Source organism: Macaca fascicularis, chromosome 19 (assembly GCF_037993035.2).
Source record: "Macaca fascicularis isolate 582-1 chromosome 19, T2T-MFA8v1.1".
NCBI classification, from domain to species: Eukaryota; Metazoa; Chordata; class Mammalia; order Primates; family Cercopithecidae; genus Macaca; species Macaca fascicularis.
Window position 1 is genome coordinate 47,231,756 of NC_088393.1, and position 27,617 is coordinate 47,259,372.

At 43.8% G+C, this 27,617-nt stretch overlaps 1 long non-coding RNA gene across 1 annotated transcript; it reads right to left on the reverse strand.

Annotated features, from left to right (window-relative positions):
• Positions 1-289: 289 nt before the first annotated feature.
• On the reverse strand, positions 290-25,513 carry LOC123570324 (uncharacterized). The gene is made up of 4 exons (XR_006694419.3): positions 25,327-25,513; positions 8,047-8,139; positions 2,733-2,882; positions 290-404 (listed from the first exon to the last, which is right to left on the reverse strand). It is a non-coding gene; the product is annotated as an uncharacterized lncRNA (long non-coding RNA).
• Between the last annotated feature and the right edge of the window lie 2,104 nt (positions 25,514-27,617).

Consider the following 27,617-nt stretch of genomic DNA (forward strand, 5'->3'; position numbering starts at 1 on the left):
CATCTCAGTTCACTGCAATCTCCACCCCATGGGTTCAAGCAATTTTCCTGCCTCAGCCTCCTGAGTAGCTGGGACTACAGGCACCCACTACCATGCCCAGCTAATGTTTGTAGTTTTACTAGAGGCAGGTTTCGCAATGTTGGCCAGGCTGGTCTCGAACTCCTGACCTCAAGTGATCCTCCCAAAGTATTGGGATTATAGGCATGAGCCACCATGCCCAGCCAGCATTTTTAATATCTGTATTAGTTCATTTCCACACTGTTATAAAGAACTACCTGAGACTGGGTAATTTATTTATTTTTTTTAACGTTCAATTGACTTACAGTTCTGCATAGCCGGGGAGGTGTCAGGAAACTTACAATCATGGCAGAAGGTGAAGCGGAAGCAAGGCACGTCTTACATGGCTGCAGGAGAGAGACAGAGAGAGAGAGAGAGAGAGAGAGAGAGAGAGAGAAAGAGAGATTGAGACAGAGAGAGAGAAAGTGCCACAATTTTAAACCATCAGATCATGTGAGAACTCACTATCATGAGAACAGCATGGGGGAAACCCACCCCCATGAACCAGGTCCCTCCTTCAACACGTGGGGATAACAATTCAAGATGAGATTTGGGTGGGGACACAGAGCCAAACTGTATCAATATCAAAGTTCAACCTTTAGAAAGACTAAATTACAGCCAACTTGATCACGCACAAAATTCTTTTTTTTTTTTTCTATTGAGACAGTCTCACTCTGTTGCCCAGGCTGGAGTTCAGTGGCATGCTCTTGGTTCACTGAAACCTCTGCCTCCTGGGTTCCAGCGATTCTCCTGAATCAGGCCCCCGAGTAACTGGAATTACAGACATTCACCACCACAACCAGCTAATTTTTGTATTTTTTTAGTAGAGACAGGGTTTCGTCATGTTGGCCAGGCTGATCTCGAACTCTTGACCTCAGGTGATCTCCCCGCCTCGGCCTCCCAAAGTGCTGGGATTATAGGCATGAGCCACCATGCCAAGCCAAATACATTTTCTTTTCATGAACTTTATCACAATTTATTTAGCTATTGACAACATGCTTGGACTTCTTGCTTTGTCCTATACTTCCTTTTTCTTAAATAACCCGTCATTTCACTTTAGGACAAAAATTTACCACGAAAGATTCTTTCTTACACAAAATTATTCTTTTATTTTTTAACCTCCCTTACCAAAAATACATCTTCATATTATTAACTTTTCTCACATTTCTCTTTCCTACTTACTGGTTCCTTTCTATCTTGTTTGATCTGAGAGCCTAAGCTTTACAAACATTTATCTATTCCTTTTTCTTTTAGATTATTAATTTTCAAATAACTGTTTTATCATCATACACAATTGTTAGTCAGACAACTCTAAATTAATTAATTAATTTATTTATTTATTTATTTATTTTTGAGACAGAGTCTCACTCTGTCACTCAGGCTTGAGTGCAGTAATGCAATCTCCACTCACTGCAAACTCTGCCTCCTGAGTTCAAGTGAAGCTTGTGCCTCAGCCTCCCAAGTACCTGGGATTACAGGCATGTGCCACCACACTGGCTAATTTTTGTATTTTTGGTAGAGACAGTGTTTTGTCATGTTGGCCAGGCTGGTCTCAAACTCCTGGCCTCAAGCAATCTGCCCACCTCAGCCTCCCAAAGTGCTAAGATTACAGGCATGAGCCATTGCGCCCAGCCTAAATTTGTATTTCTAAAAGGTGTCTAGGTTGTTGGTTACCATGGAGTTGTAATTTTAAAGCTATTAATTCGAAAGCCCTTTAAAACTTCTTTTTAAAATCTTGATTGGAATGCCATAAGCAGTGAGTTTTATCTCAACACCAGCAGAAAAGTCAGCAGATTCCAAGTAGGCAGAGAAAAAATTAGAGAGACAAAGGACTTAGAAGACTCTACATGTTAACTCTATAGTTGCAGGTTTTGTTTTTTGAATGATGACCCTCTGAGCTCTGAATTTTCCTTGTTGTAATTTGCCCATCAGTGTAGTGCATAAGAGCAGGCCATAATATGTGCCAACTGGGGTCCCAGAAAATCTGGCATGCCTTATTAATGTTTGAGAATGCCATTTTGTTTCTTTTTTTTTTTTTTTTTTTTTTTTTTGAGACAGAGTCTCGCTCTGTCGCCCAGGCTGGAGTGCAGTGGCGCTATCTCGGCTCACTGCAAGCTCTGCCTCCCGGGTTTACGCCATTCTCCTGCCTCAGCCTCCCGAGTAGCTGGGACTACAGGCGCCCGCCACCTCGCCCGGCTAATTTTTTTGTATTTTTAGTAGAGACGGGGTTTCATTGTGTTAGCCAGGATGGTCTCGATCTCCTGACCTCGTGATCCGCCCGTCTCGGCCTCCCAAAGTGCTGGGATTACAGGCTTGAGCCACCGCGCCCGGCCGCCATTTTGTTTCTTATTCATCTCCTGGGAGCAGAGAAAATCTTCTAAGTCCTGTAAGGGAATTCAGAAGTTTTTAAAAATTATTATTATTTTTTATTTTGTTATGTTTTTTGAGATGTAGTCTTGCTCTGTTGCCCAGGCTGGAGTGCAATGGCGCAATGTCAGTTCACTGCAACCTCCACCTCCTGGGTTCAACTGATTCTCCAGTCTCAGCCTCCCAAGTAGTTGGGATTACAGGCTTGTGCCACCATGACCATCTAATCTTTGTGTTTTTAGTAGAGACAGGGTTTCACCATGTTGCCCAGGCTAGTCCGAACTCCTGACCTCAGGTGATCCACCCACCTCGGCTTCCTAGTGCTGGAATTACAGGCCTGAGACACCGCGCCCAGACGAATTCAGGAGTTTAGACTGGTGTTTTAGATGGTGGTGTCTGCCCTGATAGCTGTAAAGTAGCCCTCATGCATCCATCATTTAGAATGTTTACTTTGGCTCCTGTAAGATGTTCAGAAACAAGCAAGGAAAAAGAGTCAAACCAAATCAAAAGAAACCAAGATAAGAATGTTCCGAATATTTTAACCCCGGTGTGCAGATCAAACAAAATATTAAACCAAAGAAGGTGCACAGACCAGAGAAGATGTGCCTCACGGACAGGATGTAAATACTTTAGAAACCCAGAGTACTCAATGCAGAAAGCTACTTGTCTCTATACCCGGAAGGACTTACCAGAAAAGACAACAAGTCTTATTTCAGAAGGAATGTATGGTCTTTCACAAAAATGGCCTTCTCCAAACAAGATCCCAAATAAAGTCAAAACGCCTCTAACAAAAGGAGGGAGGATCACTTGTAATTTGCCCATCACCAGGGCAGAAATGGTGAGCCAGGGAAGTGACTCAGTAAGTACGGCCCACTGGTTCCAAGTATCACCATTTCCTTCTTCTTGTTTTTGCTGTTTGTTGCTGTTGTTGTTTCTTTTTATTGAGACCGAGTCTCGCTCCGTGGTGCAGGCTGGAGTGCAGCGACGTGATCTCGCCTCACTGCAATCTCTGCCTCCCAGGTTCAAGTGATTCTCCTGCCTCGACCTTTCGAGTAGCTAGGACCACAGGCACACGTCACCACACCCGGCTAATTTTTATATTTTTAGTAGGGACAGGGTTTCACCATGTTGGCCAGGCTGGTCTGGAACTCCCAACCTCAGGTGATCTGCCCACCTGGGCCTCCCAAAGTGCAAGGCATTACACCATACCCGGACACCATTTCCTTTTGCTAGTGAACTTTTTCAGGTCCTGTTTCAAACACCATGTATGTCAACCTATGTAACAAACAGAAAGAGGCTGTCTAAAAGAAAAGATGTTTGTTTGGCAATAGAGCATTGCGATGGGAATCTGCATACCATAGTAAAATATGTGCAAATTCAGGGAGATAAAGGAAAACAAGGGATTTTAAATGAAAAAATGAGGAAGATTACATAATTGCTTTGAAATAATTATTCTTGCTACAAAGATCATAACAAGTCAGAGACTGGACAGGGAATTGCTGAGCAGATGTCCTTGCAGAAGTATTATTTGTATAAGGTTATGATGGACTTTGTGTAAGGTTGTGGTTTTTGCAGTCTTTTGTGACAGTTTTTGTGATCAGGCATACAAGCATGAAAACCTTCTCTTCATATTCTCCCCACGCTTGATTTGTCAGAGTTTTATTTTTTTGTTTTTCTTCTTTTGGGACAGGATCTCACTCTGCCACCCAAGTTGGAGTACAGTGGTGTGATCATGGCTCACTGCAGCCTCAAACTCCTGGGTTCAAGCAATCCCCCTGCCTCAGCCTCCCAAGTAGCTGAAACCACAGGCACCTACCACCACACCCAGCTAATTTTTTTATGTTTTACAGAGATGGGGGTCTCACTATGTTGCCCAGGCTGATGTTGAACTCCTGGTCTCAAGCAATCCTCCCACCTCAGCCTCCCAAAGTGCTGGAATTACGAGTGTGAGCCACTATTCCTGACCCACCCACGATATGTCAGTTTTCTTAACATTAGTGACTCCGTTCTGATTCTGACAACTTTCACAGTTATCTTACTAATATATGTTGTTGACAGCCTTCTCAAAGCAAATCTTCCATCTGAGCTTTACCCATACATACATGTATGTGATATATGACTAGTCACATGTATGATGCAGGTGCCTTAAAGACGGAGCAAACTACATGTGCTAAATAGATTGTGTATTACCTTTACACCCAAACCACAGCCTCTTCAGTTTGTCAATATCAATAAACACCACCATGACCAATCCAGTTGCTCACGTGAGAGACTTGTGAGTCATTGTCCATACTAACCTTTCTCAAACAACCCTTTATGATGGCAAGGTGGCTGATGCCTGTAATCCCAACACTTTGGGAGGCTGAGGCAGGAGGATTGCTTGAGGCCAAGAGTTGGAGACCAGCCTGGGCAACGTAGCTACACCCCATCTCTACAAAAAACATAAAAATTAGCCAGGTGTAGTGGTGCGCCGCTGTAATCCCAGCTACACAGGAGGCCTAGTGGGAGGATTGCTTGAGCCCAGGAGTTCAAGGCTGCAGTGAGCCATTTTCACACAATTACATTCCAGCCTGTGTGACAGTATGAGACTCTATCTCTAAAAAAAAATTTTTTTAAGTACAAAAGAAAAAAAGACCTTTATGAAATACTTGCTAAGCTTAGTGCATACTTCTTTTCCAAGGAATTATTGTGCAAGTTCAATGCTCTCCTTCATGCTGATTTTCATCATCTGGATCAGAGCCATCATCCCCTGTCACCTAGTTTACTTCAGAAATCTTCAAAAGATCAAAACATCAACAGTTGTTTTGAAGATGTTTGAAATAAACTAGGTGAGAGGATGATGGTTCTGATACAGATGCTTTTCCCCATGTTTACACTTACTCAATTCAATAAACTATGCTCATAATTGTTAGGTAAACGAGATAATTTTTTAAACGTCTCCTGTCTCTTTGATAAAGTCCTTAAATTACCCAAAATTACTGTTGGGATTTATGGCACAAATTCCTAACCTAATTGATAAAATGTGGCAGATGGTCACGGCATCCTAACTCAATTACTCCTGTTTTAGCTCCTGCTCAATTAGCTCCTGCTCAATTCTCCTGTTGATGGAACACAAGGCATAGCACACAGAATTTCCTTTCATTCTTTGCATGTTCTTTGTTCCTTTCTGCAAATGGTGTTCAAACAATGTTTTCCATTTGTCTAAAGTGCCTGCTATGACTGGTTAATACCTCTAAAATATTTAGGGGGCAGCCTAACCTGCAGATACAAAGATGTCAAAAACAAAATTATAACACATTTAGTTTAAAGACCTTAATTTGTTGTTTTTTTTTTTTTTTTGTGATTCTAGAATCAGGCAGTACTTTATTTTACAAAATAGAATGAGTAGAGGAGCTGAGCAGAGCAGGGTGGTTTTACAGACACAAAAGGGCTGAGGAAAGCAGACACAGAGAACAAAAAGTGGCTTGGCCATTTCAAAGTTACTTTCCCTGTGAAGGTAAAGCAGAGGGGGTTTCAATATCATGCCAGCTAAAACTGGTCAGCCTGGGCATGGTGGCTCATGCCTGTAATCCCAGCACTTCGGGAGGCTGAGGTGGGCAGATCACCTGAGGCCAGGAGTTTGAGACCAGCCTGGCCAACATGGTGAAATCCCATCTCTACCAAAAATACAAAAATCAGTCGGGTGTGGTGGTGCCTGTCTGTAATCCCAGCTACTCAGGAGGCTGAGGCATGAGAATCGCTTGAACTTGGGATACAGAGGTTGCAGTGAGCCAAGCTGACATAATTGCCCTCCAGCCTGGGCAACAGAGTGAGACTGTGACTCAAAAATAAAATAAAATAAAATAAAATAAAATAAATACTGGCCTGCTTGGAGATTCCGCTATCCTCTCTCTCTCTCTCCCTCTCTCTCTCTCTCTCTCTTTCTCTCACATTATTGGAAGGTCAGATAAATAACCTAGTTTCAGCTTGGTGGCATAGAACTTCAGCAGGAGTAACTCCATTTTTGTCTGGTCTGTTGAGCCTTATGCAGGGGCTCAGCCCAAACCAATGGCTAAACCGTTGTCTAAACGGTAAAGTTTAACAAAGGGGAGCTTTCCATGGTCCTGAAACAAACTACCCCGAGCTCCTCATTGAGCCTTGGGCAGCATGGTGAGACTCCATCTCTACAAAAATATTTTAAAAGAAAATAGCCAGGTATGGTGGCATGCACTTATGGTCTCAGCTACTCAGGAGGCTGAGGTGAGAGGCCGAGGGGGGAGGATTGCTTGAGTGCAGAAGTTGAGGCTGCAGTGAGACATGTTTATGCCATTGCATTCTAGGCCAGGCCTCAAAGCGAGACCCTGTATGAAAAAAAGAAAACCCACAGCTAAAATCATACTCAATAATGACAACCGAATGTTTTTCCCTGGATGATTAAAACGTTCTAAATTTGGATAGTGATGATGGTTCCATAACCCTATGAATATACTAAAAACCACTAAATTGTACACCTTTATAAAAGTGTGCATTTTACGTTACATTACTTATATCTCAATAAAACTGTTATTTAAAATGAACATGATATGGTCTCCACCAACAGGAAGCACAGAAACAATTTTGAAATGTTATGGAATTGAAAAAGATGATTTCTCAGCAACAAAGTCAAAGTCCTTATGTACACAATAAAGTGATTAATACTTCCCAGGTGCTTTGGTAAGAATCATATATTGAGAGCTGTGAGAGAAGTCTTCTCTTTTGTTTCTTTTCTTGTTTTTTTTTTCTTTTCTGATTGTTGCTTTGACTTTTTTCTAGAGAATCTGTTTAAATGGGAAAATGCCAAGGTAAATATTCTCTATTGACATGATTCAACATTTATGTATAAATACTCATAAATGCTTATCAAATTAATTCATATTTAAAAGAATGGGCATTTACTTGGGTCATATTGGTGTTTCTACTGGTGAGAATTTTGACAAAACGGAGATGCACCTTCAAAGGGGGAAATGAAGAATTATTTATTTATTTATTTCTAATTTTTATTTATTTTTTTATTATTTATTTATTTATTTATTTATTTATTTATTTATTTATTTGAGATGGGGTCTTGCTGTGTCACCCAGGTTGAAGTGCAGTGGCGCAATCTCGGCTCACTGCAATCTCCGCCCCCCAGGTTCAAGCGATTCTCCCACCCCAGCCTCCCGAGTATCTGGGACTGCAGGCACCTGCCACCACACCCAGCTAATCTTTGTACTTTTAGTAGAGATGAGGTTTCACCATGTTGGCCAGGCTGGTCTCAAACTCCTGACCTCAAGTGATCCACCCGCCTCAGCCTCCCAAAGTGCTGAGATTACAGGCATGAGCCACCATGCCCAGCAAGAATAATTTAATGAAGAGAGCATTTACAGAAATGTATGGACAGGGTTAAGGGAAACCAACAAGGGATAGCCAACTATTTGAAGCTAGTAGCACTGATAGCCATTGCCCCTCCTCCTAGACCAGAAGGAGTTGAGGAGAAAACGGTTACCAAAGCCCAGGGTACAGCAAGACCCAAGACAGCCTCGCAGAGAGGGGCTGGAGGAATGAACACTCTCACATTTTTGCATCTACCTTTTCATCCTCTGCTGGAGCCTCCCATTCACTGACCTCATCCGAAGCCAACACGTGAGTCCACTGATGTAATCTACACAGGCCAGCCTCCTGGGCACACCATAGAGTGGAGAAAAGTAAAGGGTGGACCTAGGAGGGAAAATGAAAAACAGCTGGCAGAGATCAATCTGTTTGCTCCTCACTTGATCTTTAGAATGAGGGATTCCAGCCAACCCAGGTTTTTGACCAAAGAGCTAAAGACACGGAGGGAAAGGATGGAGAACGCGCTCTTTGTTGGCACAGCTGCAGTAATTGCACTTGATCTTTGTCCAGATGAAAAAAAAAATCTACTGTCAATTCAGCCATATTTCCATCAGAGGTCTTCATAAAAGGCCACAGAAATACGTTAAAGAAATAATTAGTAGTGGGATGTGGTGGCACACACCTGTAATCCCCAGCTATGTAAAAGGCAGGAGGATCACTTGAGCCCAGGAGTTCAAGACCAGCCTGAGCAACATAGCAAGACCTGGTCTCAAAATAAATAAATAAATAAATAAATAATTTTTTAAAATAAGCAATTAGCAAATATAAAACATAGCTGCTATAGCTGCTATAGTCACCACTTCTATAACTAGTCCTGAGGCCAGGGTGCTGAATACATAATTAATTGATTGATTAGAAATGCAAGAGGCTATTCTGTCATTAATTATAATTGCATGCATGCAGGTGCCCTGGATGTTTCTTGTGAAAGACTTTATCATCTTAATTATAGATCTTCCAAAAGAGACAACCTTAAATAAAATGTATAGATATGTCTCTCTTTTGTGTAGGGGGTGGGGGGTTGCTTAGCACATGGACTCCTTTTTGTGTTTAGAGAATTCACTATTTTATTTTATTTTATTTCATTTTATTTTTGAGACAGAGTCTCACTCTGTCACCCAGGCTGGATTGCAAGGGTGTGATCTCAGCTCACTGAAACCTCCACCTCCCGGCTTTAAGCAAGTCTGCTGCCTCAGCCTCCTGAGTAGCTAGGACTATAGGCACGTACCACCACAACTGGCTAATTTTGTATTTTTAGTAGAGACGAGGTTTCACCATGTTGGCCAGGCTGGTCTCGAACTCCTGACCTCGGGTGATCCACCTGCCTCGGCCTCCCAAAGTGCTGGAATTACAGGCTTGAGCCACCACACCTGGCTCCTCATCAGACCTTTTCATTGTCATGTTTTGAACATTGTTCTGGGGAGTTTAGACTCCCAACGGTTTGTTAAGGAACTCTTTTTTTTAAAAAATAAACTCTGTATTTTTTAATCAGCCTGATTCAGCTTCCGTTGTGTGTCTGTTACAAGGAAGTAAGTGAATTTACAACATCTTGTCCAATTAAATGGGATTTAAAGCAGGCACTTAGAAGCTGCCTAAAGAGGGGTGATTACCTTAGAATTAACAGGCTGTTCTATGTCAGGGACCATGTTAGGAAAGATTATGAAGATTAAGAAAAGAAGACCCAGAGCTCTGCTCAGATTAATTAAATTCCCAAGCTGTAAAGTAATTACCCCAAGACCCATGGTCAGAAGAAATGGATTATGATCCCTGATATAGGGGGAAAAACACCTATAAAACCCAGAATAAGGAAGAGATAAGCGACCAGAAAGATACCATCCGGATCATGAAGCCATTTGGAATTAAGAAAATGTTTACTGCAGTACTGGGTCTCATTCCTACAGAAAAAGAAAGAAATGACAGAAAAACCCATATTGGTTTTTGTTTGGTTTGGTTTGGTTTTTTTGTTTGTTTGTTTTTGTTTTATCAGAGAGGTTTGGAGGATGTAGCATTTTAACCTGGTCTTTAACAGTCCAATGTTTCTCTACCATGACGGGCAAGATTTGTGTGGCTGGGACATTAATCAGAAAAGTAAAGAGAAGTGATCTCACCACGAACTCTCACATACAAGTGGCAGATGTGGTTGGTTCTGGATCTTGAATATGGCACCATTATAATGTAGAAAAGGCAAAGCACCATAGGACTGTAACTTGCAAACATCTTCATGTAAAGGTTTCTCCCCCAGGGCCAAAAGTTGGAACTTTAAAATTATCTATGGACCCAATCCCCTTTCTGAAGGTGAGTTGATGTGCCCCTGTGCAGTAGTATTTGTCTATTACATTTTCCATCAGACAGTACTTTAGACACTAAGCTTTCTTTTTTGAGTAACTGAGTAAGTTTATAGTCTTAGCACTCTATCACAAGGGGTAAGCATAGCTATGAAATATCACTGAGGAATTTATTGATCCTTTATTGAGATATGGTGACATGATTGCAGGACAGAAAAGAACGGATTCTTGCTTCTATTGTATTCTGGACATTGGAAGGGGAAGTTGAAACCCACTTCCCCATGTGTTAGCTACATTTGGAGAGTGTTGAAAATAGTAATAGCACAGCCTTTTAGAGCTGTTATGAAGAATATCACTTAGGGCACAAAGAACAGGAAAAAAAAAAAAAGAAAAGAGGCCAGGAGTGGTGGCTCACGCTTGTAATCCCAACACCTTGGGAGGCCGAGGCAGGCGGATCACCTGAGGTCGGGAGTTCAAGACCTGCCTGACCAACATGGAGAAACCCCGTCTCTACTAAAAATACAAAATTAGCCAGGTGTGGGTGACACATGCCTGTAATCCCAGCTACTTAGGAGGCAGGAGAATCGTTTGAACCCAGAAGGTGGAGGTTGCAGTGAGCCAAGATTGCGCCATTGCACTCCAGCCTGTGCAACAAGAGCAAAACTCCGTCTCAAAAAAATAATTAATACATAAAAATAAATAAATAAATAAGAAGAAAAAGAAAGTAAATTTCCCCCATTCTCATCCTTTTATGTGTTAATTAATTATGTAAAACAATAAGTGAAAGTTTTCTGACCCTGACCCCTAGAGGTCACCACTTGTATTAGTTAGTCCAGCAGCCATAACAAAATACTGGACTAGGTGGCTTAAAAAAAACAGATCTTTGTTTTCTCACAGTTCTGGAGGCTAGAAGTCCAAGATCAAGATATCGGCAGGTTTGGTTTCTTCTGCGGCCTCTCCTTGACTTGCATATGGTCACCTTCTCACTGTGTCCTCACTTGGCCTTTTCTCTGAACTTACACACTCCGGGTGGCTTTTCCTCTTTCGTATGAAGGCATCACTAATATTGAACTAGGGCCCCACCCTTATGACCTCACTTGACCTTAATTACCTCTTTTTTTTTTTTTTTTTGAGACAGAGTCTTGCTCTGTTGCCCAGGCTGGAGTATCGCCTGAGTAGCTGAGATTACAGGCGTGTGCCACCATGCCTGGCTACTTTTTTTGTATTTTTCGTAGAAACGGGGTTCACCATGTTGACCAGGCTGGTCTTGAACTCCTGACCTCAAGTGATCCACCTGCCATGGTCTCCCAGAGTGCTGGGATTACAGGCACGAGCTCCCATGCTCGACCCTTAATTACATCTTTAAAGACCCAATCTCCAAATACATTACATTGTGGGTTAGGCTTCAATATAGAAATTTGGGGGGAACACTTAATTATAGCACTCCATCCTATGGGTCTCCCAAATTCATATACTTCTCACATGCAAAATACATTCACCCTCATCCCAACACCTTCAAAAGTCTCAACCCATTCCAGCATCAATTCTAAGTCCAAAGTTTCATCTAAATCTCATCCAAGTCAGGTATGGGTGAGACTCAAGGTATGACTCACCTGTGGCAAAATTCCTCTGAAACCTGTGAACCCAGGAAACCAGACAAGTCACGTGCTTCCAAAATACAATAGTAGAACAGGCATAGGATAGACATTCCAATTCCAAAAGGGAGAAATTGGAAAGAAGAAGCAATAGGTCCCAACTACATCCAAAATCTAGCAAGGTAAATCCCACTGGATCTTAAAGCTCAAGAATAATCCTTTTGGCAGACACAGTGACTCACACCTGTAATCCCAAACTTTGGGAGGCCAAGGTGGGTGGATCACTTGAAGTCAGGAGTTCGAGACCACCCTGGTCAACATGGTGAAACCCCGCCTCCACCAAAAATACAAAAAAACAAAATTAGCCAGGAGTAATGCCTGTAATCCCATCTACTCGGGAGGCTGAAGCAGGAGAATCACTTGAAACTGGGAGGCAGAGATTGCAGTGAGCTGAGATCGTGCCAATGCACTCCAGCCTGGGCTACAGAGTGAGACTCTATTTCAAAAAAATAAAATAAAAAAAGAATAATCCTTTGTCTTGATGCTTTGAACTCTGAGCCCACTGGGGCAGCAGCCTCACCCCCACAGTCTTGAATGGAGGCCCCATTCCCATGACCCTGTGGGTCCACTTCCAAGGCTCTGCGTGGAGGCAGCGTAGCCCACTGAAACCAAGGAAGATATAGCCCCACCCCTTGAAATCCAGAAGGAGACAACCAACCCTTATTTTGTCCCACCTCTGGCCCTTTAGTTGAAGCTGGCAGCATGTCTTCTGGTAAAATCTCATCTCTATTTCTGGTTTCTGCCAAGATGGCTGATTAAAGCCATGGGTTGTACCCACGTTCTTTTCATCACATGATTTTCCAGGCAGACCTCTGGTACTCTCACAGAACACGCTTTTTCATTTTTTACAATATGCATAGGCTAAGAATATTCCAAATCTTCAAGTTCTGATTTATTTTTCTAAAAAATCCCTTCCATTGATCCCTCTCATCTTGCATTTTACTATAAGCAGCAAGGAGAAATCAGGGTAGGCATTCAAAACTTGGCTCAGAAATCTCCTCAGCTTGGCCGAGCATGAGGACTCACCCCTGTGATCCCAGCACCTTGGGAGGCCGAGACAGGTGGATCATTTGAAGGTAGGAGTTCAAGACCATCCTGGCCAACATAGCGAAACCCTGGCTCTACCAAAAAATACAAAAATTAGCCAGGCATGGTGGTGCATGCCTGTAGTCCCACCTACTTGGGAGGCTGAGGTACAAGAATCACTTGAACCCAGGAGGTGGAGGTTGCAGTGAGCTGAGATCCCTCCACTGCACTCCAGCCTGGATGACAGAGTGAGACTCCATATCAAAAAAAAAAAAAAAAAAAAAAAAGGAAAGAAGGAAATCACCTGAGGTAAATATTTGAGTCCATCACTTGCAATTTCTACTTTTCACAAAACACTGGAACACAATTCAGTCAAGTTCTTTGCCACTTTGTATATTACAAAGATGGCCTTTCCTCCAGTTTCCAATAACATGTTCCTCATTTCCATCTGAGACCTCACCAGAATCAGCTTTAATATGCATATTCCTACCAAGAATCTCTCCAAGGAAGTCTAGCGTTTTTCTAGTATACACCTCAAAACTCTCCCACTCTCCACCTATAACCCAGTTCCAAAGCCACTTCCACATTTTTAAGTATGTGTTCCACAAAACTCCACTTCCAGCACCAAAATCTGTTAGTCTGTTGGGGCTGCCATTTAAAAATACCATAGATGGAGTGAGGTGACTTAAACACCAGAATTTTTTTTTTTTTTCTCACAACTCTGGAGGCTGGAAGTCCAAAACCAAGGTGCTGGGAGGTTGGGTTTCCCCGGAGGCCCTCTCCTTGGCTTGCAAATGATTGGCTTCTTGATGTGTCTTCCTGTGGCCTTTCCTTTGTGCATGCACATCCCTGGTATCTCTCTTTCTTCTTATAAGGCTGTTAATCCTATTGCATTAGAGCCCCAACCCTGTGACATCATTTAACTTTAATTACCACTTTAAAGGGTCTAACTCGATATATGGTCATATTGGGTACAGAGTTTCAGGGCACAGTTTCCTGTTGGGGTGACAAAAAAGCTATAGAATAAGATAGTGGCAATAGTTGCACAACATTGTGAATGTACTTAATGCCAGTGAAGTATACACTTTAGAGTTGTTAAATTGGTAAAGTACACGCTCCACACTTTTAAAACAACCAGATCTCATGATAAATCACTCACTATCACAAGAGAGGAGATGATCCAAACCATTCGTGAGAACTCCATCCCCATGATCCAATCACCTCCCACCAGGCCCCATCTCCAACACTGGGAATTACAACTCGACCTGAGATTGAGATTAAGGGTTCGACAAGGGAATTGGAGAGAAAACACTTTAACTAGCAACACCACTTCTTACAATTTGGGGCTTGTTTACATGTCTGTTTTTTCTTTTTCTTTTTTTTCTTTTTTTTTTTTCTGAGATGGAGTCTTGCTCTGTCACTGGAGCTGGAGTGCAATGGCACAGTCTCGGCTCACTGTAACCTCCACCTCCCGGGTTCAAGCAGTTCTCCTGCCTCAGCCTCCCAAGTAACTGGGATCACAGGTGTGTGCCACTACACCCGGCTAATTTTTGTATTTTTGGTAGAGATGAGGTTTTCACCATGTTGGTCAGGCTGGTGTCAAACTCATGACCTCTGGTGATCCATCCACCTCGGCCTCCCAAAGTGCTGCGATCACAGGCGTGAGCCACTATGCCCGGCCTACATATCTTTTTCTACCCACCTGTATTAGTACGTTCTTGCATTGCTGTAAAGAAACACCTGAGACTGGGTAACTTATAAAGAAAAGAGTTTTAATTGGCTCACAGTTCCACAGGCTGTACAGGAAGCATGAAGGCATCTGCTTGGCTTCTGGGGAGGCTTCAGGAAACTTACAATCATGGCAGAAGATGAACAGGGACCCAGACATATTACGTGATGGAGCAGAAGCAAGAGACAGAGAGTGGTGAGATGCTAGACAGTTTTAAAACAACAAGATTTCATGATAAGTCACTCACTCACTATCATGAGAGAGGGGATGGTGCTAAACCATTCATGAGAACTCCTCCCCCATGACCCAGTCACCTCCCATCAGGCCCCACCTCCAACATGGTGGATTACGATGCAACATGAGATTTGGGTGTGGACACAGATCCAAACCACATGACCACCTATAGTCAATCTCTGTAAGTATTACATCTAGACAGCTATACACATATATGTTAACAAAAATCGGTCATGACACATACATTGATTTACAGACTAGTTTGACTTTATCTGGAACAGATATGCCTAATGTAGAGTCAGACAGTAGCTTAGTAATTGCCAGGGGCTGGGAGAGGTTGGATGGGGACTGACTGCTTAATGGATACAGTTTCCTGTTGGGGATGAAAAAGTTAGAGAATAAGATAGTGGTGATGGTTGCACAACAGTGTGAATGTATTTAATGCCAGTGAAGTGTACACTTTAGAGCTGTTAAATCCATAAAGTTTTATGTAATTATTAAGTTCTCACAATTCTCCACAAAAAGAAGGGGGAAATCCACAATGTCATACCATTTCATACCCAGCAGACTGTCGAAAATGTAAGCCTCTCAATATCAGGTTTTAATCCATAGAATAAAATAAACATTTACACTTCTCGGCCAGGTGCAGTGGCTCACACCTGTAATCCTAGCACTTTGGGAGGCCAAAGTGGGTGGATCACTTGAGGTCAGGAGTTCGAGACCTACCTGGCCAACATGGTGAAACCCTGTCTCTACTAAAAAAAAAAAAAAAAAAAAAAATTAGCCAGGTGTGGTGGCATGCACCTGTAATCCCAGCTACTCAGGAGGCTGAGGCATGAGAATCGCTTGAACCCAGGAGGCAGAGGTTGCAGTGAGCAGAGACCACACCACTGTACTCCAGCCTGGGTGACAGAGCAAGACTCCATCTAAAAAATAATAAATAAATGAATAAATAAATCACACTTCTGCATGGATAGAAATAAATAAATAAATACATGGGGAGAAGGAATGGTTCTCTTTCAGTATATTTACAATTTATAAATGTAAAAGGAGAAAGGAACATGAAAAATTACCATTAGGCAAATGCCACAGCAATAACTGTTGCAGACAAGATCCACCGATGGATGCTAAAATTTGTGGGCAAAAGTTTGAGAAGGAAAAAGACTTGTATAGTCTCAAAGGATCTCCTTCAAGATAGTTTTTAATTACCAAGGGAAAGATAGTAACTTTACAGTAGAGATGTGCAGCATACAGCAACTTAAGTGATCAAGGTTAGCATCACCAGCAATAAGATACACTGACATCAGGTGCCTCCTGATATCATGCACTGAGAAAGACACAACATCATTTCTGTGGTGTTCTTGGCAAAAATGCATAACTTTATTCCAATCATGAGAAAACATCAGACAAGCCCAAATTGAGGAACATCCTGTAAACTAACTGATCAGTACCATTCAAAAGTGTCAAAGTCAGCTGGGCATGGTGGCTCACATCTATAATCCCAAAGCTTTGAGAGGTTGAGCAGGAGGATTGCTTGAGGCCAATAACTCAAGATCAGCATGGGCAACATAGTGAGACTCCATCCTGACAAAAAAAAATTAGCCGGGCATCATGGTATGTGACTGTAGTCCTATCTACTCGAGAGGCTGAGGCAGGAGGATCCCTCGAGCCCAGGAGTTGAAGGTTGCAATGAGCTATGATCACACCACTGTACTGCAGCCTGGGCGACAGAAAGAGACCCTGCCTCAACAACTAAATGCAATATGGGAGCCTGGAACAGAAAAAAAAAAAAAAAAAAAAGGGGGGGGACATCAGTAGAAAAAGTGTTAACATTCCAATAAGACTGGTAGTTTAGTTTATACTATGGTATCAATGTTAACTTCCTAGTTTTGATCATTATGCTATGCTAATAATAATAGGGGGAGCAGGATGGGAGATATGCGGGACCTGTCTGTACTATCTGCACATTTCTGCAAGTCTAAAATTATCTAGCATTACAGCTTCCACCTCACTCTCTGAGTCAACTTGCTCACCGTCTGGCCCTCCTCACAGTCCCCGTGACGTGGCTTAGCTTCCCCCAGAGCAAGTGGACCCAGAGGAGTGTGTGAGCCCCTTAGAAGGGCATTCTCCTGTTCCTTTAAACCCTTCTGATGACTGGACCCCAGGCCAGTGTCTTCAAACCAGAACCATGTGGATAAGCCACTCTCAAATACCTGACCCACAAAAGGTGTGTGAGACAATAAATGTTATTGCTTTGACCTCCCAGATTTTCTTTTTGAAATTCAGAAAATTGTTGTTGCACATACTGACGACTAGATGGCACCAGAATTCCAAGGATAGAAGCCGGCTGCCAGCATCATGAACTCAATTGCCTCTGAGTGTGTTTACAAATTTAGCGCAATCCCAATACAGATATCATCAAGGTTGTTTTTGTTTTTGTTTTTGCTTTTGTTTTGCTCCAGAGCTAGAAAGAAGCAGTAGCAGCCGTGGCTGCTACCAACAACTTAGGCAGTAGCTCTACCAAATACTTAAAACAATAGAAGTGGCCAGGCACGGTGGCTCATGCCTATAATCCCAGCACTTTGGGAGGCCAAGGCGGGTGGATCACCTGAGGTCAGGAGTTCGAGACCATCCTGGCCAACATGGTGAAACCCCATCTCTACTAAAAATACAAAAATTAACTGGGCATGGTGGTGGGCGCCTGTAATCCCAGCTACTCGAGAGGCTGAGGCAGGAGAATCCCTTGAACCCAGGAGGCGGAGGTTGCAGTGAGCTGAGTTCACACCACTGCACTCCAGCCTGGGTGACAAGAACAAAACTCCGTATCAAAAAAATAAAAAACTATAAAAATAATAAAATAAAAATAAAATAATATGTGTCATGCCATGGTTGGGGCTAAAAACCATGTAAATTAGAACAATATTTAAAAATGTGTTACTGATGCATGAATAAGCAGACAGATCAAGATAAGGTTAGAAAATCCAAAGACAGAAGCAATTGCTTATGGAGATTTATATGATGACATAAGAAGGGACTTTAGAAAAGGTTTTAATTTAGTAGTGTTGGAGCAACTGGATGACCACGTGAAAACAAAGAAGCTTGAATGCATTTCCCACCCCGTACACCAGATTAAATCCTAAGCATATCAAAGATCTAAATGAAAAAACACAACCTCACAGATAATAAAACACTGGTGAGTTCCCTCATGACCTGGGAGGCTGTAGATTTTCCAAACGATTACTCAAGATCCAAAAGCCATAAAAGAGAATTTTGTTAAATGAGCAAACAAAAATACAAACCTTTGGTGTGGCCACAAAATAAGCCATACACAACCAAAAACTACAGATGACAAAATAAGGAAAATATTTACCACTTATATCACAGAAAACAAAGAGTTAAAATCCCTAAAATGTAAAGTGTCTAAGGGGGAAAAAAAAAAAAAAACAAGAAACCTATTGGAAGTGGGCAAGATGCATAAACAGAGAGTTCACGTTAAAAAATGCAAATGTCACCTAAATTTATAAAAATAGCCAGACACAGTGGCTCATCCCTGTAATCCCAGTACTTTCGAAGGGAAGGTAGGGGGATTGATTGATCCCAGGAGTTTAAGACCAGCCTGGGTAAGATGACAAGACCTTGTCTCTAAATAAAATAAAATAAAATAAATTAGCTGAGTGTGGTGGCACACACCTGTGATCCCAGCTACTCGGAATGCTGAGGTGAGAGGATGGGAGGACTGCTGGAGCCCAGGAGTTCAAGGCTGCAGTGAGCTATGATTGCACCACTGCACTCCAGCCTGTGTGACCGAGTAAAACCCTGTCTTCAAAAAATAAAATATCACACCTATAATCCCAGCATTTTGAGAGGCTGAGGCAAGGAGATCACCTGAGGTCAGGAGTTCAAGACCAGCCTGGCCAACATGGCGAAACCCTGTCTCTACTACAAATACAAAAATTAGCCAGGCATAGTGGCACGCACCTGTAATCCCAGCTACTCAGGAGGCTGAGGCAGGAGAATTGCTTGAACCTGGGAAGTAAAGGTGGCCGTGAGCCAGCCAAGATCATGCCACGCCACTCCAGCCTGGCTGGCAGAGTGAGCCCCTGTCTCAAAAAATAAAACATGAAATAAAGCTCAACCTCACTCATAATAAAAGAAACGCAATTAAAACTGCCCTGAGATCCTATTTCTCACCTAACAGATTAGCAAAAATCCAAATGTTTGGGAGGCCGAGACGGGCGGATCACGAGGTCAGGAGATCGAGACCATCCTGGCTAACACGGTGAAACCCCGTCTCTACTAAAAAATACAAAAAACTAGCCGGGCGAGGTGGCGGGCGCCTGTAGTCCCAGCTACTCGGGAGGCTGAGGCAGGAGAATGGCGTGAACCTGGGAGGCGGAGCTTGCAGTGAGCCAAGATCGCGCCACTGCACTCCAGCCTGGGCGACAGAGCGAGACTCCATCTCAAAAAAAAAAAAAAAAAATCCAAATGTTGGACAGCACTCTGTTGGCAACGCTGTGGGGAAACAGGGACTCTTCCATTTTACTGATGGAATATAAAAAGATAAAACCTCCATGGAGAAGAATTTGGCAATATCTAGTGAATTTGCCCTTTGACTCAGCAATCCTACTTCTAGGAATTTGTCCCAAAGACACATAGACAGAAATAGGAAACTTCATATGAATGTGCCTCTTCACCGAAGCCTTGTGCATGATAGCAAAAAACTGAAAACTACTGCAATGGCCACGAAGAGGGTGCTGCTTAAATCAACTATGCTATATCCACAAACATAGAGCACTGTACAGCTGTAAAAATGAATAAGATATATTAAGATTACATATATGTGTGATGTGTGTGTATGTACAAGCGTGTACACACATGTTTTCTTTGTTGTTGTTTGTTTTGTTTTTTTGACTGTTTGTTTTGTTTTGTTTTGAGATAGAGTCTTGTTCTGTTGCCCAGGCTGGAGTGCAATGGAACGAGCTCAGCTCACTGCAACTTGCGCCTCCCGGGGTTCAAGTTATTCTCCTGCCTCAGCCTCCCTAGTAGCTGGGACTATAGGCACGTACCACGACACCCAGCTAATTTTTGTATTTTTAGTAGAGATGGGGTTTCATCATTTTGACCAGGCTGGTCTCGAACTCCTGACCTCAAGTGATCCACCCGCCTCAGCCTCCCAAAAGTGCTGGGATTGCAGGCATGAGTCACTGCACCTGGCCCAAGGCTGCCATTTAAAATGGGTTGTAGGCTGGGTCCCGTGGGTCATGCCTCTAATTCCAGCACTTTGGGAGGCTGAGGCAGGAGGATTGTTTGAGGCCAGGAGTTGAGACCAGCCTGGGCAACATAGCAACACCTCATCTCTATAAAAATAAATAAAATAAAATAAAGTACATATGTTCATTGGTTTATATTTTCCAAGTAAATGGAATGTTGAAACATTTTTTTTCGATTGGGACTCAATCACCCCCAAAACAATGGTTTGGGATTTTTGTTTTCTTGAGACAGGGTCTTGTTCTGTCACCCAGGATGGAGTGCAGTGGTGTGATCATAGCTCACTGCAGCCTCCACTTCCTGAGCTCAAGCAATCCACCCGCCACAGCCTCCAGAGTAGCTGGGGCTGCAGACGTGTGTGACCACGCCTGGCTAATTTTTTACTTTTTATAGAGATGGGGTCTCATTATGTTGCCCAGGCTAAAACAATGTCTTAAAGTAATTTAAGATATATGAATTTGACATAAATCCCTAATGGGGTATAGCCTACTGGGAAAAAAAAGCACCATAAGAAAATCTTATACTATATTTAGTCATCATACTACTAGTGATAATATTGATATTGATATTTTATAATTTTACATATGCACATACATATTCAGATATGCATATATATTCACATATATAATGCACATACTTCAAAACATATGTTAATATCACTACAATTCAACATTCTCTTTTTTTTCTTTGAGAATTCAACATTCTCTGAATAAGAAAAAAGAGACATAATAATAACATTTTAGAAGTTGTAAAGGGCAAAACTAAACTATGGACACACATTTGGATAATTAATTACTATAAAGAAACACAGAGATGATTGCTATAAAAGTCAGGCTGGCCAGGCTCACGCCTGTAATACCAGCACTTTGGGAGGTCGAGGCGGGCAGATCACCTGAGGTCAGGAATTCAAGACCAGCCTGGGCAACATGGCGAAACCACATCTCTAAAATTTTTTGTAAAAATACAAAAAATTACCTGAGTGTGGTGGTGCACACCTGTAATCCCAGCTACTTGGTAGGATGAGGCTGGATTATTGGTTGAACCTGAACCTGGGAGGCGGAGGTAGCAGTGAGCCGAGACTGTGCCACCTCACTCCAGCCTGCGTGACAGAGTGAGACTCTGTCTTAAAAAAAAAAAAAAAAAAAAAAAAAAAAAAAAAAAAAAAGGCCGGGTGCGGTGGCTCAAGCCTGTAATCCCAGCACTTTGGGAGGCCGAGACGGGCGGATCACGAGGTCAGGAGATCGAGACCATCCTGGCTAACACGGTGAAACCCCGTCTCTACTAAAAAATACAAAAAAACTAGCCGGGCGAGGTGGCGGGCGCCTGTAGTCCCAGCTACTCGGGAGGCTGAGGCAGGAGAATGGCGTGAACCCGGGAGGCGGAGCTTGCAGTGAGCTGAGATCCGGCCACTGCACTCCAGCCTGGGCGACAGAGCGAGACTCCGTCTCAAACAAAAAAAGACAAAAAAAGTCAAGCTGAGGGTTAATTTTGGTAGAGAGAAGGGAGGGGCTGGGCCTGGGCGCCTGGGCTAGGGCACATGGAGAGGCTTATGAACAGCTGGCAAATTCTATTTCTTGACTTAGATGTGGTTACAAGTGGCTTGCCTTAAAATAACACAATTTGTATTTTCACTGAATTTCAGGAACTCCTATTTTAAGAACTTCCTGTTTTTTTTTTTAACAAAGAAATGTAGTACTTTGTTTTTCAAAAGGAAGATTTTTATTATATGAATCAATACCTAATAAATTAGAAGCAAAGCCTCTTGTAGAGAAAAAGATCCACCAATGAGGAGATCTGCATTTCTTCAGAGGGAAAAAAAAATGTCACCACCATCACAGAATCAAAAACAAAGGAATAATCGTACAGATTTGGGAGGCTGGGGACTTTGCCTTTGTTTTCCTTATTTTAAATTAGGAGTGCTGGCTGATGAAATCAGGGCACCCTGAACCAGACATCTTGATCAGCCCTATTTTGGGCCTCTGTAATGTCAAATAATTTTGAATATATTTTTGCTTTTACAACCTTATGCTAGCTGTGAAAGCACTTGAAATGCAGCATTTCCTGGCAATTACAAAGCTCCTCCATGGGAAACTCTCCTTCTTTCTAATGTGTTGAGAAATAGACTTAGGTCAAGAAGAAAAGCATTCTCTATGAAACACAAACGCTTTGGAAGTTTCTAAACGTGCCCTAAAGGTTGTAATTCTCTCTCCACTTGCAAGATTTTTTTTTTTTTTCTTTTTCCGAGATGGAGTCTTGCTGTGTCACCCAGGCTCACTGCAACCTCCACCTCCCAGGTTCAGGTTCAAGCAATTATCCAGCGTCATCCTCCCAAGTAGCTGGGATTACAGGCACATGCCACCACGCCTGGCTAATTTTTGTATTTTTAGTAGAGACGGGGTTTCACCATGTTGGCCAGGCTGGTCTCGAACTCCTGACCTAGTGATCCGCCCGCCTCAGCCTCCCAAAGTGCTGGGATTACAGGCGTGAGCCACCCAGCCTGGTCTTTTTTTTATTATTATTATTTTTAGGCAGGGTCCCATTCTGTCAGCCAGGCTGGAGTGCAGTGGTGTGATCGCAGCTCACTGCAACCTTGAACTCCTGGGCTCAAGTGATCCTCCTGTCTTGGCCTCCCAAGGTGATGGGATTACAGGTACTGGGTGAGCCTTCACACCTGGCTCACTTACAAGATTATAGTGAGATCAAATGTGGAGAACTTCTGATCTAGATTCAAATGGTCTAGATTTATATTCTGGCTCCCTCACTTACTAGCTGTGTGATCATAATCAAATCACTTAACCTCTCTGATTCTATGACCACACACATAAAACTGACACGTGACAATGCCTACCTTATAGAGGTTGTCGTGAGAATAAACTGTCTTAACAGAAGTAAGACACTCAGAATAGGGCAAAGCTACCTTGAGCTTTACTAGGCCAAGGGACCAGAGAAGCTCAGATCCAAGCCCTCCATGCTGAGTGGACATGCTGCAGAATCCACGCATGGAAGAAGTTGAGCAGCACCTCTGAATCAGTTTCCTGTGGCTGCTGTCACAGACTCCCACAAACCCCACGGCTTAAAACAACACAGATTGGCTGGGCGAGGTGGCTTGTGCCTGTAATCCCAGCACTTTGGGAGGCTGAGGTGGGCGGATCACTTGAGCCCCGGAATTTGAGATTTAAGAAAGAATGAGAGAGAGAGAGAGAGAGAAAGGGAGGGAGGGAGAGAGGAAGGAAGGAAGGAAGGAAGGAAGGAAGGAAGGAAGGAAGGAAGGAAGGAAGGAAGGAAGGAAGGAAGGAAGGAAGGAAGGAAGGAAGGAAGGAAGGATGGATTTATTCTCTTACAGTTCTGGAGGGCAGAAGCCAACAACCAGCTTCCCTGGGCTAAAGCCAAGTGGTTGGCAGGGCTGATTCTTTCAGGAGCCACTGAGGGAAGACCTCATGTCCTTGTCTTTTTAGCCACCCACATCCCCCGGCTCGTGGCCCCCTCCTCCTTCTGCAAAAGCATCCCTCGGCTGGGCGCAGTGGCTCACGCCTGTAATCCCAGCACGTAGGAGGACCGAGATGGGTGGATCACCTGAGGTCAGGAGTTCGAGACCAGCCTGGCCAACATGACAAAACCCTATCTCGACTAAAAATATAAAAATTAGCCAGACGTAATGGTGAGTGCCTCTAATCCCAGCTACTCGGGAGGTTGAGGCAGGAGAATAGCTTGAACCCGGGAGGTGGATGTTGCAAAGAGCTGAGATTGTATCACCGCACTCCAACCTAGGCAACAGAGCCTAGGTTGAGACTTCATCTCAAACAACAACAACAAAAAAAAAACCCGCATCCCTCTAATGTATGCTTCCACTGTCACATTGACATCCCTCTGACCAACTTCTCCTGTGTCCCTCTTGTAAGGATCTTTGTGATTCTATTCAGGACCCACCCAGGTAACCCAGGATCATTTCCCCGTCTCAACAAACTTAATCACATCTGAGAGTCCATTTTGCCATATAAGGGAACGTTCACAGTTCTAGGGATTAGGATGTAGAAACTTTCTTTTTTTTTTTTTTTTTGAGACGGAGTCTCGTTATGTCGCCCAGGGTGGAGTGCAGTGGCCGGATCTCAGCTCACTGCAAGCTCCGCCTCCCGGGTTTTTACGCCATTCTCCTGCTTCAGCCTCCCGAGTAGCTGGGACTACAGGCGCCCACCACCTCGCCCGGCTAGTTTTTTGTATTTTTTAGTAGAGACGGGGTTTCACCGTGTTAGCCAGGATGGTCTCGAACTCCTGACCTCGTGATCCGCCCGTCTCGGCCTCCCAAAGTGCTGGGATTACAGGCTTGAGCCACCGCGCCCGGCCAGAAACTTTCTTAATTATTATTAATACTTAGCCAAGCCTTGGGGAGCAAGAGAAACTTTTTCTTTTTATTTTTTTGTTTTTTGGGGTTTTTTTGTTTTTTGTTTTTTGTTTTTGGTTTGCTTTTGTTGTTGTTGTTGTTATTGTTGTTTGAGATGAAGTCTCCTCCTATCACCCAGGCTGGAGCACAGTGGCACAATCTCAGCTCACTGCAACCTCCGCCTCTGGGTTCAAGTGATTCTTATGCCTCAGACTCCAGAGCAGCCGGAATTATAGGAGCCCGCCACCACACCCAGCTAATTTTTGATTTTTAGTAGAGATGGGACTTCACCATGTTGACCAAGCTGGTCTCAAACTCCTGACCTCAAGCCTGCCTCAGTCTCCCAAAATGCTGGGATTATAGGCATGAACCACTGTGCCCAGGCTTTTTTTTGTTTTGTTTTCTTTTTTTTTTTTTTTTTTTTTTGAGACTGAGTCTCACTCTGCTGCCCAGGGTGGAGTGCAGTGGTGCAATCTCAGCTCACTGCAACCTCCTCCTCCTGGGTTCAAGCAATTCTCATGCCTCAACCTCCCGAGTAGCTAGGACTACAGGCACCCACCACCATGCCCGACTAATTTTTTTATTTTTAGTAAAGACAGGGTTTCACCATGTTGGCCAGGCTGGTCTCGAACTCCTGACTTCAAGTGATCCACCTACCTCAGCCTCCCAAAGTGCTGGGCTTACAGGCATGAGCCACCATGCCCAGCCTTTTTTGTCTTGTTTTGTTTTTGAGAGGGTTTTCCTCTGTTGCCCAGGCTGGAGTGCAGTGGTGCGGTCACAGTTCACAGCAGCCTCAAACTCCCAGGCTCAAGTGATCCTCCCACTTCAGCACAGTGGCTACCCAGGGGAGCAGGGAGAGGATTGGGATGGGGAACAAGGCGGGGTTCCTGGGGTGCCTGGCAATGTTCTGTTCTTGAAGCAAATGGAAGTTAAAAGGCTTACCTCATTAAGGTAGACCTTTGTTTGGTGTAGCTTGCTTCCTTCCTTCCTTTTTTCTTTCTTTTCCTGGGGACAGGATCTCCCTCTGTTTCACAGGCAGGAGTGCAGTGGCACTGTCATAGCTCACTGCAGCCTCAACTTCCTCTGCTCAAGCGATCTTCCCACCTCGGCCTCCCAAGTAGCTGAAACTACAGGCACACATCACCACACCCAACAATTTGGTGTCATTTTCTGTATATATGTTTTATTTTACAACATATAGGCTTATAAAATAGGCTCCCACTCCCAGCGCAGTGGCTCACTCCTATAATCCCAGCACTTTGGGAGGCCAAGCTGCGAGGATCGCTTGAGCCCAGGAGTTCGATGCTGAACTCAGCTATAACCATGCTACTGCATTCCAGCCTGGGTGACAGAGTGAGACTCTGTCTTTTTAAAAAATAAAAATAAAAATAAGATGGGCTCCTCTGCTCCTGCTTCATCATCCAACCCTCTGGCTTTCTTCCTCCTGGTTGCACAATAACTCCTGCACCTCCGGGTTTCACATCCACATCTCCGGCAGGAACTGAAGGGCAAACATCTAGAGTCTTCTCCACGTAAAGCTTTGCCTTACCATTTAGAAAGAAAACCCTCTTCAGGCCCACAGCAACCTTTGCCTCCCAGGTTTAAGCGATTCTCCTGCCTCAGCCTCCTGAGTAGCTGGGATTACAGGCGCCCGCCGCCACGCCCAGCTAATCTTTGTATTGTTTACAGACGGGGTTTTGCCAGGTTGGCCACACTAGTCTCGAACTCCTGACCTTATAATCCACCTGCCTCAGCCTCCCAAAGTGCTGGGATCACAAGTGTGGGCCACTGCGCCCAGCTGAATTAATTGATTATTTAAACCCTGACATCTTAGAGCACCGATCCCCCACCTTTTTGGCACCAGGGAGCAGTTTTGTGGATGACAATTTTTCCATGGGTGGGGTGGGTGAGGTGGGAATGGGTGGATGGTTTTGGGATGATTCAACCACATTACATTTATAAATAGCTTCTCATAAGGAGCGAGCAACCTAGGTCCCTTGCATGCACAGTTCACAACACGGTTCACGCTTCTATGAGAATCTAATGCCACCGCTGATCTGACAGGAGGCGGAGCTCAGCTGCCCTGGCTCACCCGCTGCTCACCTCCTGCTGTGCGGCCCAGTTCCTAACAGGCCATGGACTCATATCAGTCCATAGCCTGGGGGTTGGGAACCCCTGTCTTAAACTACTAAGCCCCATTCTCCTACATTCTTGTGGCATCAATTTTTCATCAGCCAAGCATCTAACCTTCCAGGCACAGCCCTTGAACAAGCTTGCCTCTGGTACTTCAGCGTGACTAACCTTCTGCAAAATCAGTGGTAACTGGGCCCTGACCCTCCATCGTGGATATGGGGAACAGATGCCCTGCATCTACTCCCAAGCTCCCCCTACCGTACCCTTGAGTACTGTAGAAGCTGGAAAGCCTTTTTTTTTTTTTTTTTTTTTTTTTTTTTTGAGACGGAGTCTCGCTGTGTCTCCCAGGCTGGAGTGCAGTGGCGTGATCTCGGCTCACTGCAAGCTCCGCCTCCCGGGTTCACGCCATTCTCCCGCCTCAGCCTCCCAAGTAGCTGGGACTACAGGCGCCCGCCACCACGCCCGGCTAGTTTTTTGTATTTTTAGTAGAGACGGGGTTTCACCATGTTAGCCAGGATAGTCTCGATCTCCTGACCTCGTGATCCACCCGCCTCGGCCTCCCAAAGTGCTGGGATTACAGGCTTGAGCCACCGCGCCCGGCCGCCATTTTTAAAATAATAACTTCACCACTCTCAGCCAAATTATCAATACTTAATTGCCAAATGGTTTTCCGTGCCCACCCTCCTGTCTTAAAATATGATGTAGACCAGGTGTGGTGGTTCACACCTGTAATCCCAGCACTTTGGGAGGCTGAGGCGGGTGGATCACGAGGTCAGGAGATTGAGACCATCCTGGATAATATGGTGAAACCCCGTCTCCACTAAAAAATACAAAATACAACAAAAATAGCCAGGTGTGGCAACACGTGCCTCTAGTCCCAGCTACTCGGGAGGCTTAGGTGGGAGAATGATGTGAACCCGGGGGGCGGAGCTTGCAGTGAGCGGAAATGGCGCCACTGCACTCCAACCTGGGCAACACAGCAAGACTCAGTTTCAAAAAGAAAAAGATGTAATACTAATAGAAAATTTGAGGCTAGACATAGTGGTTCATGTCTGTAATCCCATCACTTTGGAAGGCTGAGGCAGAAGGATTGCTTGAGC